Source organism: Balaenoptera ricei, chromosome 1, assembly GCF_028023285.1.
Source record: "Balaenoptera ricei isolate mBalRic1 chromosome 1, mBalRic1.hap2, whole genome shotgun sequence".
NCBI lineage: Eukaryota > Metazoa > Chordata > Mammalia > Artiodactyla > Balaenopteridae > Balaenoptera > Balaenoptera ricei.
The window spans coordinates 20,821,276-20,839,688 of record NC_082639.1 but is presented as its reverse complement, the minus strand read 5'-3'; positions in this window follow the sequence as shown (position 1 = coordinate 20,839,688).

Sequence of the window (18,413 nt, the reverse complement as noted above, 5' to 3'; positions counted from 1 at the left end):
AGTGTGCATTCAGTAAATGTTGGTTACTATTATTATTGTTATTAAAACTTCTACTTATTAAACAGGTTATTCTCCAAAAGGTTGTTTGTAAGTCCTTTTGGTCACATGTACATTGCAGTGTAGAGACTCAGGATGGACAAGACACTAACAATGGGTCAGTCACATGGCCCTGGATGTGACGTACTAAGAAGGAGCTGGTTGCTCAGATGTCAGTATTGTTATTTCCAAGTGGGTAGATAAAAAATATTTTTGAGTTGTTCTCACAGTCCACAAGAGTAAATTCCTAGTCCCTCTTGTGGTAACTCCTAGAATTACCATTACCACTTAAATAAATCATAGACTTTATAGGATCAAATTTGCAGTTGTTAGAGACCACTGAGAGACCACTTTAGTTCAGAGGTTACCAAGCTAGAGTCCCAAACCCCTACATGTCAGAGAAGGTCTAATGAATATTTTCAAAATTTCAAAAAGTCTATCTAAAATTGTTCATTTACTTATGACAGAGAAAAATTTTTTTTCACACATATTAACTCAATCCTCATAACAATCCTTTGAGGTAGGTGTCACATTATCAATCCCATTTTACAGATGGAAAAGTTGATTCATAGAGACATTGAATAACTTGTCCAAGGAAGCAAATAGCAGAGATGGGTTTGAACCCAGGCAGTATGGCTCCAGGGCCTATCTATTCCCCTAATTGCCCAGCTGTATGGTTGCAGTAGTACTAGCTCTATTTTCCCAGTGCCGATTATATGCCAGACCACAAGTTAAGTTCACATCATACATCCTCACAACAGAGCTGCATTTTGCAGATGAAAAAGCTCAGACTCAAAGGGGCACAAGGAAGTTTTGGGTGTGAAGGATAAATACATCACCTATCTGTGAAGATGGTTTCACAGGTGTATACAAATGTCAAAACATCAAATTGTACACTGTGCAATCTATTGTATCAGGTTGTAACATTAGACTGGTAAAACTTAGAAAGCTGGGGAGTGCTAAGTGTTAGGCAAAAAGGGGGGATATAAGGACTCTAGTGGGAATGCAGATTAGTGCAGCCATTCTGGGGAGCATTTTGCCAGTACATAGTCAAATGAATTTTGGCTTTAGCCTATGTCTCAGTAATTCTGTTCTTTTTTTTTTTTTAATTAATTAATTAATTAATTAATTTTATTTTGGGCTGTGTTGGGTCTTCGTTTCTGTGCGAGGGCTTTCTCTAGTGGCGGCAAGCGGGGGCCACTCTTCATCGCGGTGCGCAGGCCTCTCACTATCGCGGCCTCTCGTTGCGGAGCACAGGCTCCAGACGCGCAGGCTCAGTAGTTGTGGCTCACGGGCCCAGTTGCTCCGCGGCATGTGGGACCTTCCCAGACCAGGGCTCGAACCCGTGTCCCCTGCATTGGCAGACAGATTCTCAACCACTGCACGATCAGGGAAGCCCAGTAATTCTGTTCTTGAGTCAACATTTTAAAAAAGAAGAGTCACATCATAGTGAAACTGCACAAAATCAAGGAAGAGAAAATACAAAAATATTCAAGACAGGAGGACTTTAAACTACCCAATATTTAGACTTACTATAAATACTATAAAGCTATGGCAATCAAAACAGTGTGGTATTGTATTAAGACATATAGATCAATAGAATAGGGAGTTAAGGGACAGAGCCACATGTATATGGTCAATTGATTACCAACAAAAGTGCCAAAAAAGGATAGTTTTTCAAAAAATGGTGCAGAAACAACTGGATATCCATAAATAAAAAAGAAATATCAACCCTTGTCTCATACCATACAGAAAAAATTAGTTTGAAATGGATTGTAGATCATTAAAAGCTAAAAGCTAAAACTTTGCAAGAAAATAGGAGAAAATCTTTGAGACCTTGGGATAGAACAAGCTTTCTTAGAACTAAAAAAGAAAATTAACCATAAGAGAAAAACTTGATACATTGGACTTAACCAATAGTAAAATCTTCTGCCCTTCTAAAGACACCCTTAAAAAATTAAAACGGCAAGTTGCAGAATAGGGGAAAATATTTTTATTTTTAATATATATTTCTTACAAGGGAACTGTATCCAGAATATGTAAAAAAAAATCTATCAACTCAGACTTCCCTGGTAGCGCAGTGGTTAAGAATCCGCCTGCCAGTGCAGGGGACACGGGATCGAGCCCTGCTCCCGGAAGATCCCACATGCCGTGGAGCAGCTAAGCCCGTGTGCCACAACTACTGATCCTGCGCTCTAGAGCCCCGAGTCACAACTACTGAGCCCATGTGCCACAACTACTGAAGTCCGCGTGCCTAGAGCCTGTGCTCCGCAACAAGAGAAGCCACCGCAATGAGAAGCCCTCACACCTCAACGAAGAGTAGCCCCCACTCGCCGCAACTAGAGAAAGCCCGCACTCAGCAACAAAGACCCAATGCAGCCAAAAATAAATAAATGAATAAATTAATTTTTAAAAAATCTATCAACTCAATAATAAGAAAACTCAATGAAAAAGAGCCAAAAGATTCATTCAGACTCTTTTCCAAGGAAGATATATGAACAACCAACAAGCACATGAGGAAATGCTCAGCATCATTAGGCATCAGGGGAAATGCAAATTAAAACCACCATGAGATATCCGTATGCATCGACCAGAAAAGCTGTAATTTAAACAGACATAACACCAAGTGATGTTGCTGAGCAACCAGAACCCTTATATGCTGCCGGTGGGATTATAAAGTGGTACAGACAAACATTTTGGAAAACAGTTTGATAGTTTCTTATAAAATTAATCATACACTTAACTTATGACCCAGCAATTCTACTTCTAGATACCCACTCAAGATAAATAAAAACATGTGTCTACAAAATGTCTTGTATATGAATGTTTATAGCCGCTCTATTCATAATAGCCCCAAACTGCAAATAACCCAAACGTCTATCAACAGGTAAATGAATAAATGAATTGTGGTATAATAATACAATGGAATACTATTTGGCAATAAAAAGGAACAAAATATTGAATATGCAATACGGATGAATCTCCAAAACATCATGCTGATGAAGGAAGCTAGACAAAAAAGAGTACATACTATATTACCTTCTTTTACATGAAACTTTAGGACAGGCAAAACTATAGTAATGGAAAGCATATCAGTGATTTTCTGGGATTGGAGAGATTGACAGCAAAAGGGCATGAGAGGATTTGTGGGGCTAGTGTAAACGTTCTGTATCTTGATTGGGGAGATATATATACTCATATATATGAGTATATATATTTGTCAAAACTCAACCAACTGTATACTTTAAGTGGATGTATGTTATTGAATGAAAATTATAACAGGACATTTTTTTTTTTAATTTTTATTTATTTATTTATTTATTTATTTATGGCTGTGTTGGGTCTTCGTTTCTGTGCGAGGGCTTTCTCTAGCTGTGGCAAGCGGGGGCCACTCTTCATCGCGGTGCGCGGGCCTCTCACTATCGCGGCCTCTCCTGTTACGGAGCACAGGCTCCGTAATTGTGGCTCATGGGCCTAGTTGCTCCACGGCATGTGGGATCTTCCCAGACCAGGGCTCGAACCCGTGTCCCCTGCATTGGCAGGCAGATTCTCAACCACTGCGCCACCAGGAAAGCCCTATAACAGGACATTTGATTTTTTTTTTTTTTTTTGTCTGCGTCAGGTGTTGAGGCATGCGCGATCTTTTGCTGCAGCGCATGGTCTCTTTGTTGCAGCGCTCAGGCTTCTCTCTAGTTGTGGCGGCGGGTTTTCTCTCTTTAGTTGTCGCGTGCAGGCTCCAGAGCACATGGGCTCTGTAGTTTACGTCGTGCAGGCTCTCTCGTTGAGGCATGCAAGCTCAGTAGTTGTGGCGCACGGGTTTAGTTGCCCCGCGGCATGTGGGATCTTAGTTCCCCAACCAGGGATCGAACCCGTATCCCCTGCATTGGAAGGAGGATTCTTTACCACTGGACCACCAGGGAAGTCCCTCATTTTAAAAATAAAGAGGAGGGAGACTTCCCTGGCAGTCCAGTGGTTAAGACTTTGCCTTCCAATGCAGGGGGTGTGGCTTTGATCCCTGGTCGGGGAGCTAGGATCCCACATGCCTCACGGCCAAGAGACCAAAACATAAAACAGAAGCAATATTGTAACAAAATTCAATAAAGACTTTAGAAATGGTCCACATCAAAAAAAAAATCTTTAAAAAAAAAGAAAAAGGAAGATAAGAAGGAGATAAAAGGAGTATGAGGAGGTAGGGGAAGAGGAAAGAGAAGGTGAGGGAGAAACAGCATCACTCAGGCTCAGAAAGGGAAAGTGATTTACCTAAGGTCACACAGCTGATGAACTGTGGAGTTGAGATCTCAGTCTAGGTCTAACTGACTTCAAATCTCAGTCTCTTCCCACTGCTCCCATCAACAAATGTGGTTTGATTATAGACACAGGATTAGTGAAGGAAAAAATAACACAAAGGGGGCTTTACTGGTTTTCAAACAAACAGAACCATTGGTTGGGTCTTAGTCCCTCATATTACAGATGGGAAACCTGAAATCCAGAGAGGGACGTGACTTGCCCAAGGTCACACAGCTGGTAAATAACAGAATTGGGACAATAATTTTGCTTCAGTGTTTTTATGATTTCTTCATGAGACACTTTTTCTCCTACCTCATTCTATTATTTTTCTCTGCCTCAAAGAGTTAAGAAAAGTAGCTCATAGAGTTAAGAAAAGAGTAAAGAAAGAGTAAGAAGAAAGATGGAAAAGCAATAGTCAAATGAGTGTTGCAAGCAACAAAAATAAAAGGAGACAAGAGCAAGCAATTGGGCTCAGATGATCAAGAAAGTCTTTCTGGAGGAGGTGGGACTTGATGGAAACCTGGAAAGACGGCATAGTGATGTTTGTGAGCAAGAGAGTTTAATTACAGGGTAGTAGGTAGACTTCATGGGAATATGGTTTGGGAGGCACCCTGCCATCCCATTCAGAGTTTTTTCCTCTGGAAACCTGCCAACCTCAAAATGTTATCATGAGAGCCTTAATTTTTCAGTTTGAGACCATATGTCTCCAGCAGTCCTAGGTCAGGGAAACTATCCAACACACTGAAGGCAGAGTTCAGTCATCAGCTCTTCCATTATTTGATAACTATGTCTACTTAGTGAGGTTGCAGAGTATGAGGGGGTCTGGAGTGAGCGATACTACCCTAGCTGGACTCTCTGTGTGGGCTTCTCAGGTCCACAAAGACAGATCCTGGAAAGCTTGGAGGCTGTGGATTGCCAAAGATGAGAATAGACCCTTCCTTGATCTCTTAGGGTAGTACTTGCTGCTATAAGAAACAAAGCCTCAAAACAAGTTTATTTCTGGCTAATGTAAAGTCCAGAACAGGTGTCTCTGATTGATATGTGACCTTCCTCCAAGCAGTGATTCACTAACCCAGGCTCTTTCCATCTTATGGCTCTGCCATCTTCACTACATGAAGCCCAAAGTGGCTATGTTTGTCAAACCACAGGAAGGAGAAAGAAATGGAGAAGTCTTCTTGGGAGGATTTTGTGGACAGATAATATCCGCTCATATCCCATTGGCTAGAACTCTGTCACATGGCCACTTCTAACAGCAAGAGAACATGGTAAATGTAGTCTAGCAGTGTGCCCAGGAAGAAGAGGAAACAGAGAGTCAAAAGTGACAGAGGCAAAAGGGACCTTGCCCGCAGCACTTAATAAATAAAATAACTACCACTGATTGAATGTCTGCTTTATGCCAGACATGGTGCTGGGCGCTTTACTTAGTCAACTTAGTCCTCCGAAACACTTGTGTAAAGTAGGTATATTGTAAGGAAGATGAGAGAGAAAAAAACCAAGGTTTAGAAAGGCTGGATATTTTGCCCAAAGTCATACAGCTAGTGGGTGGTGGAACCAAGTTTTCAAACCTGGATCTGTCTGATACTAGAGCCCTCACTTACTTATGGAGTACACAATGCAGGGGACACGGGTTCGAGCCCTGCTCCCGGAAGATCCCACATGCCACGGAGATCTCACATGCCGCGGAGATCTTAGGACAATTTTAGGACAGGCAAAACTATAGTAATAGAAAGCATATAAGAATGGGATTCCTTAGACTTGTGTTCCTTATTTACATTTATATCTGATCACCTTTCTATAAACCACTAACGAGCAACAGATTATTCATTTATGTATCCTCCCAATGCCTCCCAGTATAGGCTTTGTACATAATTGGTGATCAATAATGTTTTTTGATTAAATAATAATACATGTGTAAAGTTCCTTAAAGGTATACAAAATTCTTTGGCAACTTTAAAACAATCCTCATTAAAAAACTTAAGCAAAAAACTAAACTGAGCCGTTCAGTGGCTTGCCTAAAATCACATTGTAAAAACAAAATCTGAACAAGGTCTACTAATGCCAAGTCCAGTACTGGTACCAGCTTTACCACTTTCTAACAGGATGACCTTGGGTAGATAATTTAACCTCAAAAATAATTTAACCTTGGGACTTCCTTGGCGGTCCAGCGGTTAAGACTCCATGCTTCCAATGCAGGGAGTGTGGGTTCAATCCCTGGTCTGGGAACTAAAATCCCATATGCCACGTGGCTAAAAATAATAATAATAATAATTTAACCTCATACTCATAAGTAAAATGAGTATAATCAAAGCATTGTCTCCATAAGTAAGTGAATAAAGGCAATAATACTTATAAAGCACTTAGTACAGTGGGTGGCACCCATAAGCACTCAATAAACATGAACTATTGATTAAGGGATTTAAGTTTTTCAATATTTCATCTGATTTAAGTTCTCTGACATTCCATTTTTTTCATGTGTGAAATAATAATATCTCTTTGATGTAGTTTTTGATAACTAAATGAGCTAAAGCATTTAAAGCCCCTGGTTAAGTGCTGAGCGTGTGGTAAATGTGAGGAAGGAACAGCGATTGCCTTTTAACAAACACCAAACCAAAATCATCATTTTTTTTCCTCCAAAAAATTAGATGCTGCGTAGGTGCCCAGGAAATGTTGTGTTTTTTAAAAAAATATATTTTATTATTTATTTATTTATTGGCTGCGTTGGGTCTTCGCTGCTGCGAGCGGGCTTTTCTCTAGTTGTGGGGAGCAGGGGCTACTCTTCATTGCGGTGCGCAGGTTTCTCATTGCGGTGGCTTCTCTTGTTGCGGAGCACAGGCTCTAGGCACGCGGGCTTCAGTAGTTGTGGCTTGCGGGCTCTAGAGCGCAGGCTCAGTAGTTGTGGCTCACGGGCTTAGTTGCTCTGTGGCATGTGGGATCTTCCCAGACCAGGGATCGAACCCGTGTCGCCTGCATTGGCAGGCGGATTCTTAACCACTGTGCCACCAGGGAAGTCCAGGAAATGTGTATTGACTGACAAATGAGCAGATGCCAACATCACTGCAATGTATAGTGTAATAAATAAATTTCATCTTTCTAAAACATCTTGCCTTTTAGGCAATCAGAACACTTGCCCGTCCCTACTTAGGCTTCCTTGCTTTCTGTGTTGGGGATCAGTAAATCATTTTCTTTTTGCCATAGTGTCCCTGCAAGGCCCTGGGGATTAGTTAAGACTCTCCTTTGATATCCAGATGGCAGAAAGGTGGCTCTATAGGGCTATATGGTCAAGGGTACAGCAGCTACTTTTTTTTTTTTAAACATCTTTATTGGAGTATAATTGCTTTACAATGTTGTGTTAGTTTCTGCTGTATAACAAAGTGAACCAGCTATATGCATAGTATATCCCCATATCCCCTCCCTCTTGTGTCTCCCTCCCACCCTCCTTATCCCACCCCTCTAGGTGGTCACAAAGCACTGAGCTGATCTCCCTGTGCTATGCAGCTGCTTCCCACTAGCTATCTATTTTACATTTCATAGTGTATATATGTCAATGTTACTCTCTCACTTTGTCCCAGCTTACCCTTCTCCCTCCCCGTGTCCTCAAGTCCATTCTCTACATCTGTGTCTTTATTCCTGTCCTGCCCCTAGGTTCATAAGAACCTTTTTTTTAGATTCCATACATATGTGTTAGCATACGGTATTTGTTTTTCTCTTTCTGACTTACTTTGCTCTGTATTACCGACTCTAACTCCATCCACCTCACTACAAATAACTCAGTTTTGTTTCCTTTTATGGCTGAGTAATATTCCATTGTATGTATATGCCACATCTTCTTTATCCATTCATCTGTGGATGCACACTTAGGTTGCTTCAATGTCCTGGCTCTTGTAAATTGTGCTGCAGTGAACTTTGTGGTATATGACTCATTTTGAATTATGGTTTTCTCAGTGTATATGCCCAGTAGTGGGATTGCTGGGTCATATGATAGTTCTATTTTTAGTTTTTTAAGGAACCTCCATACTGTTCTCCATAGTGGCTGTATCAATTTACATTCCCACCAACAGTGCAAGAGGGTTCCCTTTTCTCCACATCTTCTCCAGCATTTATTGTTTGTAGATTTTTTCATGATGGCCATTCTAACCAGTATGAGGTGGTACCTCATTGTAGTTTTGATTTGCATTTCTCTAATGATTAGTGATGTTGAGCATCTTTTCATGTGTTTGTTGGCCATCTGTATATCTTCTTTGGAGAAATGTCTATTTAGGTCTTCTTCCCATTTTTGGAATGGGTTGTTTGTTTTTCTGATATTGAGCTGCATGAGCTGCTTGTATATATATATATATTTTTTTAATTTTTATTTATTTATTTTTTTGGGTGTGTCGTGTCTTCGTTTCTGTGTGAGGGCTTTCTCTGGTTGCGGCGAGCGGTGGCCACTCTTCATCGCGGTGCGCGGGCCTCTCACTATCGCGGCCTCTCTTGTTGCGGAGCACAGGCTCCAGACACGCAGGCTCAGTAGTTGTGGCTCACGGGCCCAGTTGCTCCGCGGCATGTGGGATCTTCCCAGACCAGGGCTCGAACCTGTGTCCCCTGCATTGGCAGGCAGATTCTCAACCACTGGGCCACCAGGGAAGCCCTGCTTGTATATTTTTGAGATTAATCCTTTGTCAGTTGCTTCGTTTGCAAATATTTTCTCCCATTCTGAGGGTTGTCTTTTTATGTTGTTTATGGTTTCCTTTGCTGTGCAAAAGCTTTTAAGTTTCATTAGGTCCCATTTGTTTATTTTTGTTTTTATTTCCATTTCTCTAGGAGGTGGGTCAAAAAGGATCTTGCTGTGATTTCTGTCATAGAGTGTTCTGCCTATGTTTTCCTCTAAGAGTTTTATAGTGTCTGGCCTTACATTTAGGTCTTTAATCCATTTTGAGTTTATTTTTGTGTATGGTGTTAGGGAGTGTTCTAATTTCATTCTTTTACATGTAGCTGTCCAGTTTTCCCAGCACCATTTATTTAAGAGGCTGTCTTTTCTCCATCGTATACTCTTGCCTCCTTTATCAAAGATAAGGTGACCATATGTGCGTGGGTTTATCTCTGGGCTTTCTATCCTGTTCCATTGATCTATATTTCTATTTTTGTGCCAGTACCATACTGTCTTGATTACTGTAGCTTTGTAGTATAGTCTGAAGTCTGGGAGCCTGATTCCTCCAGCTCTGTTTTTCTTTCTCAAGATTGCTTTGGCTATTCGGGGTCTTTTGTGTTTCCATACAAATTGTGCAATTTTTTATTCTAGTTCTGTGAAAAATGCCATTGGCAGTTTGATAGGGATTGCATTGAATCTGTAGATTGCTTTGGGTAGTATAGTCGTTTTCACAATATTGATTCTTCCAATCCAAGAACATGGTATATCTCTCCATCTGTTTGTATCATCTTTGATTTCTTTCATCAGTGTCTTATAGTTTTCTGCATACAGGTCTTTTGTCTCCTTAGGTAGATTTATTCCTAGGTATTTTATTCTTTTTGTTGCAATGGTACATGGGAGTGTTTCCTTAATTTCTCTTTCAGATTTTTCATCATTAGTGTAAAGGAATGCAAGAGATTTCTGTGCATTAATTTTGTATCCTGCTACCCTACCAAATTCATTGATTAGCTCTAGTAGTTTTCTTGTAGCATCTTTAGGATTCTCTATGTATAGTATCATGTCATCTGCAAACAATGGAAGTTTTACTTCTTCTTTTCCAATTTGGATTCCTTTTATTTCTTTTTCTTCTCTGATTGCTGTGGCTAAAACTTCCAAAACTATGTTGAATAATAGTGGTGAGAGTGGGCAACCTTGTCTTGTTCCTGACCTTAGAAAAAATGGTTTCAGTTTTTCACCATTGAGAACGATGTTCAGCCAGCTACTTCTGAATCTCCCCACCTGTTTGATTCTTAGCACGTGTGCTTAGGAAGGACTGGGTTCTGAAAACAAACATGCATGCACATTTTTTTTTAAATTAATTAAATAATTTATTTATTTAATTTTGGCTGTGTTGGGTCTTTGTTGTTGTGCGTGGGCTTTCTTTAGTTGCGGTGAGTGGGGGCTACTCTTCGTTGAGGTGCACAGGCTTCTCATTGTGGTGGCTTCTTTTGTTGTGGAGCATGGGCTCTAGGCACGCCAGCTTCAGCAGTTGTGGCACGCGGGCTCAGTAGTTATGGCTCACGGGCTCTAGAGTGCAGGCTCAGTAGTTGTGGCGCATGGGCTTAGTTGTTCTGTGGCATGTGGGATCTTCCCAGACCAGGGCTCGAACCCTTGTCCCTTGCATTGGCAGGTGGATTTTTTTTTTTTTTTTTTTTTGGCTGTGTTGGGTCTTCGTTGATGCACGCAGGCTTTCTCTAGTTGCAGCGAGCGGGGACTACTCTTTGTTGTGGTACGCAGGCTTCTCATTGCAGTGGCTTCTCTTGTTGTGGAGCACAGGCTCTAGGCGCTTGGGCTTCAGTAGTTGTGGCACAAGGGCTTCAGTAGTTGTGGCACGTGGGCTCTAGAGCACAGACTCAGTAGTTGTGGCACATGGGCTTAGTTGCTCCGTGGCATGTGGGATCTTCCCGGACCAGGGATCGAACCTGTGTCCCCTGCATTGGCAGGCAGATTCTTATCCACTGTGCCACCAGGGAAGCCCCTCTTTTTTTTTTTTAATTTTTTTTTTTTTGATGTGGACCATTTTTTTAAAGTCTTTATTGAATTTGTTGCAATATTGCTTCTGTTTCATGTTTTGGTTTTTTGGCCACGAGGCATTTGGGATCCTAGTTCCCCCACCAGGGATTGAACCCGCACCTCCTGCATTGGAAGGTGAAGTCTTAACCACTGGACTGCCAGTGAAGTCCATGCACATACTTTTTCAATGTATGAGTTTGTGACTTTTTTTTTTCTGAAATCATAGATTCATCTTAGGAAGTTTGTCAAGTATTTAAAAAGCACAAAGAAGAATCATTGTTAATATTTTGTTGTCTATCATTTTTTTCTATTCATATAACATTAAGAAAATAAATCTGTCTTATACTGTACTTATACTTGCTTTTTAAAACACATTATATCATGAATATTTCCCCATGTTCTTAATAATTTTCCCAAACAAGATTTTATTCATGTCATATATCACCATATAGCTGTACCATATATGCACTTGTTATCTCATTGGTGTATATTTAAGTTTCACCAATTTCCCACCAATAAAACAACACTGAGAGTACACTTGTGCATAATTTTTATATTCATCCTCAATTCTCTCTTTGACATAAATTTAGTGGTGTCCTGGAGCCCATTTGTCCCAGCTCATGAGAGCCAGTTGTGCCCATGTCTTCCCAACTACATGTTTGTGTTAGTGCTTGAAACTGGCTATTATGGGAGTATTTACATCACAAAATCAGTAAAGGCTACAAATTGGGGACCCCTCTCCCTGCCCCTATGAGTTGTTAAACATTTTCCAGCATGCCACTGTATAAGTTCCTCAAAGTAGTATTTCGGAAGCAAGAAGTATGTGTATTTTACACACCTTTTAAACCTTTTGTTATTGCCACATTGCCCTCCAGAAAGATCAGGCACTTCTACTAGCAACTCATGAGAAAGAGGCATGACAGAGTTGGTATTTTAGTCAGCTTCCATTGGAGGAGCCAGGATAAACCTTGCAGATTTTAAGAGTAGAAATCAATGAAATAGATGACAGAAAAACAATACAAAAAACTGATTAAGCTGAAAGCTAATTCTTTGAAAGTATCAATAGAATTGATAAACCCTAACCAGACAGATCAGGAAAAAAAAGAGAAAAGACACAATTACTGATATCTGGACTGAGAGAGGAAACATTATTATAGACACCACAGACATTAAAAGATAATAAGGGAATATTCTGAATAACTTTACACCAGTAAATTAGATGTCAACAATATAGATGAAATGGACAAATTCCTTGAAAGACGCAAACTACCAAAGTTCATTCAGGAAGAAATAGATAATCTGAATAGCCGTCTATATCAGGAATGCAATGCTGGTTTAACATCTGAAATCAGTCTATGTAACTCACCACCTTAACAGACGAAAACAACAACAATGAAAACAAACAAACAAAACATGATCATCTCAATAAGTACAGAAAAGCATTTGACAAAAATGTAACATCCATTTATGATAAAAACTCTCAGCAAACTAGGAAGAGAAGGGAACTTCTTCATCCTGATAAAGGACATCTAGGAAAAACCCACAGATAACATCATACTTAATGGTAAAAGACTGAGTGCTTTCCTCCTAAGATTGAGAACAAGGCAAGGATGTTTTTAAATGTAATATTGTACTAGAGATTCTAGCCAATGCAATAAGCAAGAAACAATATTATTTTTTAAAATATCAAATTCTTAAGGATAAAGTCAGCAAAAGATATGGAAGACCTGGACACTTAAGTCTACAAAACATTGCTGAGGGAAATTAAAGAAAACCTAAAAAGGTGAAGATATACTGCGTTCTTGAATTGGAAGACTCAAAATTGTTGAAGTGTTAATTCTCCTCAAATTAAGCTATAGATCCAATGCAATCACAATAAAAACTTCCTAGACCTTTAAAATTCCCAGATTAACCATCATTTGGGTTTAAAATTATAGAGGCATGGGACTTCCCTGGTGGCGCAGTGCTTAAGATTCCGCCTGCCAATGCAGGGGACCCTGCATTGGAGCCCTGGTCCGGGAGGATCCCACATGCCGCCGTGCGGCTGGGCCCGTGCACCACAACTGTTGAGCCCGAGTGCTGCAACTACTGAAGCCCATGCGCCTAGAGCCCATGCTCCACAACAGGAGAATCCACTGCAATAAGAAGCCGGCACACTGCAACCAAGGGTGGCCCCGGCTCACCGCAACTAGAGAAAGCCTGTGCGCAGCAACGAAGACCCAAGGCAGCCAAAAATAAAACAAAATTTTAAAAAAAATAGAGAGAGGCAGTAAAGCAGCAAATATTAGGAGCAGGGAGTGCCAAGTTAGATAGACCTGAATTTAATCCCAACTCTATCTCTTACTAGCTGTGTGTCCTTGAGTAAGTTATTTAACTTCTCACTGCTTAGATTTCCTCATCTTTTCTTTTTTTTTTTTTAAATATTTATTTATTAATTTGGCGTGCCGGGTCTTAGTTGCAGTACGTGGGATCTAGTTCCCTGACCAGGGATCGAACCTGGGCCCCCTGCATTGGGAGTGCAGAGTCTTAACCACTGGACCACCCAGATTTCCTCATCCTTTTTTTTTTTTTTTTTTTTTTAATTTTTTTTTTAATGCTATTCTTGTCTGCTTACATTCTTTTTATTTATGTATGTATGTATGTATGTATGTATGTATGTATGGCTTTGTTAGGTCTTCGTTTCCGTGCGAGGGCTTTCTCTAGTTGTGGCAAGCGGGGGCCACTCTTCATCGCGGTGCGGGGGCCACTCTTCATTGCGGTGCGGGGGCCTCTCACCATCGCGGCCCCTCTCGTTGCGGAGCTCAGGCTCCAGACGCGCAGGCTCAGTAATTGTGGCTCACGGGCCCAGCCGCTCCGCGGCATGTGGGATCCTCCCAGACCAGGGCCCGAACCCGAGTCCCCTGCATTGGCAGGCAGATTCCCAACCACTGCGCCACCAGGGAAGCCCCTCCTCATCTTTTAAGTAGAGATAATAATTTACCTCATGGAGGTAACACTGATGATTTAGCATAGTGCTTGGTGACAAAGGCTCAGTGGTTGTTAAGTATAATCATGGATTAAAATTACAGATTTCCCTTAAAAGAAAATCTTTGTGACCATTAGATAGGTAAAAATATGAAATAGAAAAAAATGAAACTAAGTTGAAATTTGAGAAATAAATTGTATTTCATCAAAATGAAAAACTTCTTCAAATGAAATGGCAAGTCACAGATTGCAAGAAAATATTCACAGTATATATATCTGATCAAAGATCTTGTATCCAGAATATGCAAAGAATTATTTACAATCTATAATATAAATAACCCAATTTTTTAAATGGGGCAAAAGTTTTGAACAGACAAAAGAATATATGGGAATAACCAGTAAATACATGAAAAGATATTCAGCATCAATAGTCATTAGAGAAATGTAAATTAAAACCACAAAGGGAAACCAATTCACACCCACTAGAATGACTAAAGTTAAAAAGACTAATAATACCAAAGATTGGCAAGGGTATGAAGCAACTGGAACTTTCACACATTGCTAGTCAGGGTGTAAAATGTACTTTGGAAAACAGCTTAGTTATATAATTAAACATATACCTGGGACTTCCCTGTGGTCCAGTGGCTAAGACTCCTTGCTCCCAAAGCAGGGGACCCAGGTTCAATCCCTAGTCAGGGAACTAGATCCCACACGCTGTAACTAAGAGTTCACATGCTGCAACTGAAAGATCCCACATGCCACAACTAAAAGATCCTGCATGCCGCAACGAAGATTCTGCACGCGGCGACGAAGATCCCGCGTGCCGCAACTAAGACCTGAGGCAGGCAAATAAATAAATATTTTTTAAAAAACACAAAAAAACAAAAAAAAACCCCATACACCTACCCGGGGATGCAGCAATGCCACTTCTATATGTTTACCTAAGAGAAATAAAAACATATGTCCACACAAAGATCCTACATGAATATTCATATGAGCCAAAACGGGAAAAAATGTCTAACAGCAGATGAATGGATTAAACAAATTGTGGCACATTCACTCCACGGAATGCTACTCAGCAACAAAAGGGAATGAACTCCGGACACAGGCAACAACATCCACGAATCTTCACAGACATTATGTTGAACAAAGGAAGTCAGACACAAAAGAGCATACCCTGTATGATTCCATTTATACAAGTTCTAGAACAGGCAACACTAATTTACGGTGACAAAAAATCAGAATGGTGGCTGCCTCTGACCTTGGGGGAGATTGAGAAGGGACACAGGGAAATTCTCTGGGTAATAAAAACATTCTGTGTCTTGAGAGTGGTATGGGTTTCACAGGTGTACACATTTGTCAAAACTCATCCAATTGTACACTTAAAATCTATGCATTTTATTTTCTGTGAATTAAACCTCAACATTGATATAAATATACATGTGGAATTGCTTCATGGTCTGTCAGCCTGTGTTGGAGTTTAGGAAGGGAACCCCGCTCCATGAATCAGCTCAGAATAGGGCTGGTCATAGTCAAGGATTTGCCACCTGCAGGCAGCTCATCAGCACCCCCAGGAGGTGTGCCTGCACCTCAGCTCCCTCATTGTGACCCCAAGGCCTTTCTTATGGAATGCTGATCTGGCTGGTCTTGGTTAACCAGAGGGAACTTGGGCAAGCCACAGACCTGGGGGACCCCTCTACTGAGACAAAAGTGGCCAGCTTTGCAGTCAGAGATTTGGGGTTCCAATCCCAGCAGTAGGCTTCCTTCCAATCTCAGAATTCTGTGACCTTGGCTAAATCACTTATCCACTCTGAAGCCTAATGCTCCAGAAAGGCAAGTAGCATTCATCTTTGCATCTTCAGTGCCTGAAACATACATGTCTACTGAATGAACTACTGCGCAGTGCTGGGACAGGAAGGCTGTTCTACATACTTGTAGAGTAAAAGTCTAATTATCTGCTCCCCTGGACACAATGCTTCTTAACATTTTAGGGGATCACAAACCCTTCTGATAATCTGATGAAAACCCTGAACCTTCTCCCTGCAGAAAACTACACATGTGTATACCATTTTACATATCATTTCCACATTCCTGGGAAGCCCATGGACCTTGAGTTAAGATCCTTGGTTCTGGAGTGTTTCTTTCACCTCTGAAGTTTCTATCAATCATTTTTGCAACACAGCTACAATTTGTTCTGCACTTAATCTCTGCCAGAGCCTCTACTCTTATAACCCTCTGAGGATGGTTTACAGATAAGGAAAATGAAATTCAGAGAGGCCAAGTAACTTGCCCAAGATCACACAGCTAGTCATGGCTCATGTTGAGATTTGACTTCATTTGCATGCCTTCTGATTCTAACCCTCTGCTCATTCCTCCAGGTGAGGATTTAGACCCCTTCAGATGCTCTCTGAAGCTCATGCAAAGGGTCTGGGAACTGTAAAGCTCTGTAGTAACAGCAGGAATGACTGCCCCAATCCAGTCCTCTGGTAAGAAGATTCTGCAATGGGTGAGCAACTCCAGGCTCATCCCAGGTGCAGGCCTCAGGCCCAGCTCAAACATGTGTCATCTGCCCCTTTATTTCTCAATTCAGCCCACAGCCCGGGGAGTGGGTATGGAGCGGAAGAAGGGAAGAGAAACAGAGGAAATTACTTATAAAAAGAAGTTTCAGACTGAGTCATAAACATGAGTTATAACTCAGAGAGAGGCTCTGAGGTAGGAGAGGAAAAGAGAGAGATGGTCCTTACGAGAGGGCTCCTTCTCCTCGTGGGACAAAGATGCTTAGATGAGTTGACTGGTATCTCTGCTCTAGAGAGAGAAAGAGAGAAACTGAGAGGGTGGAGTCTGTGCTTGGGGAGGAGGGAGTGGGTAGTAGCCAACGTGTGTTAAGCATTTCCTATGTGTCAGGCCCTGTGCCATGTGCTTCTGATACAGTGCCTAGTTTACCTTCACCAAAGAGTAGATACTACTATTAATCCCCATTTTATTTATTTATTTATTTTTTTAACACTTTAATGGAGTATAATTACTTTACAATGGTGTGTTAGTTTCTGCTTTATAACAAAGTGAATCAGCTATACATATACATATACATATATTCCCATATCTCCTCCCTCCTGCGTCTCCCTCCCACCCTCCCTATCCCACCCCTCTAGGTGGTCACAAAGCACCGAGCTGATCTCCCCGTGCTATGCGGCTGCTTCCCACTAGCTATCTATTTTACATTTGGTAGTGTATATATGTCCGTGCCACTCTCTCACTTCGTCCCAGCTTACCCTTCCCCCCTCCCCGTGTCCGCAAGTCCATTCTCTACGTCTGCATCTTTATTCCTGTCCTGCCCCTAGGTTCTTCAGTTAATCCCCATTTTAAAGATAGGGAAATTGAGGCAGAAAGTTTAAGTGACTCGTCCAATGTCACACAGACAAGGGGTCAAAATTGGATTCTAACCCAGAAATGCTTATACTTCAAGAAAAAAGTTAAACAGCAAAACCAGGACAGCCCTGACCCCAGAGTCCATGCCTAACCACAGCTCTAGACTTCTTCCTATGTCCTGGTTGCCATTTGCTTATAACCAAATGGCTCTGTAGACATACCCTCTCCTTTAGTGCTCACAGCAGCCCCATTTGACAGTTGGGGAAACCTCAGGGCAGTGAAATGACTCTCCCAAGGTCACACAGCAGGTCAGCGCTGGGGCTGGGGTGTGATTGCAGGTCCGTCTGACTGCAGGTCCAGCACTGTTCCCACCACCACTCCTGCCTTCCCAGAGAGCTGGGCGGGAGCGAGTAGGTGGGGTTCACTGCACAGCCCGAGGGACGGGGATGGCCCACAAAGCCCGCCTGCTCACCTCCACATCTTTCTCTCTTGACAGCACAGCCTTAACAGCTACCCTTTGCCTGTGGCTGCAGCTGACTTCACTGGGGGTGGGGCTGGGAGTGTCATTTAGATTTCCCTCCTGCTACTGCTGAGTCATTTCTCCCTCGAGTCCTTGGAGTTAGTCGGAACCGCCCCAAGAAATGGAAGCTACTCAGAAGACCTCAGTTCAAAGTGGAGGAACTTTCCAGCCGTACGGGGGACTGCCTTGTGATGTGGTGGGGTCTCTGTAGTGGTTGGCGGTATTTGGGCAGAAACTGGATCACCATCTATGGGAGATTCCTGTCATGGGCAGAGACTGGGTCTAGACCTTTAGAACCCTTCTAACTGTGAGATTTTATGAGTCACTGTAAGATGAAATTTAGCCCATGCAGCAAGGTGGCTTAGTATGAGCTTTGGGGCCAAATTAGACCTGGGCTCAAAACCTGGCTCAGCCACCTCGTTGCTGGAGACCCGTGGGCAAGTTTCCTCTCTTAGCTTCAGTTTCCTTGTTATAAGCTGGAAATGATCATACCTACCTCATGAGATTGCTTTGAGTATTAGGGGTGATGTATATATTGTGCCCCATAAAAAGTGGGAA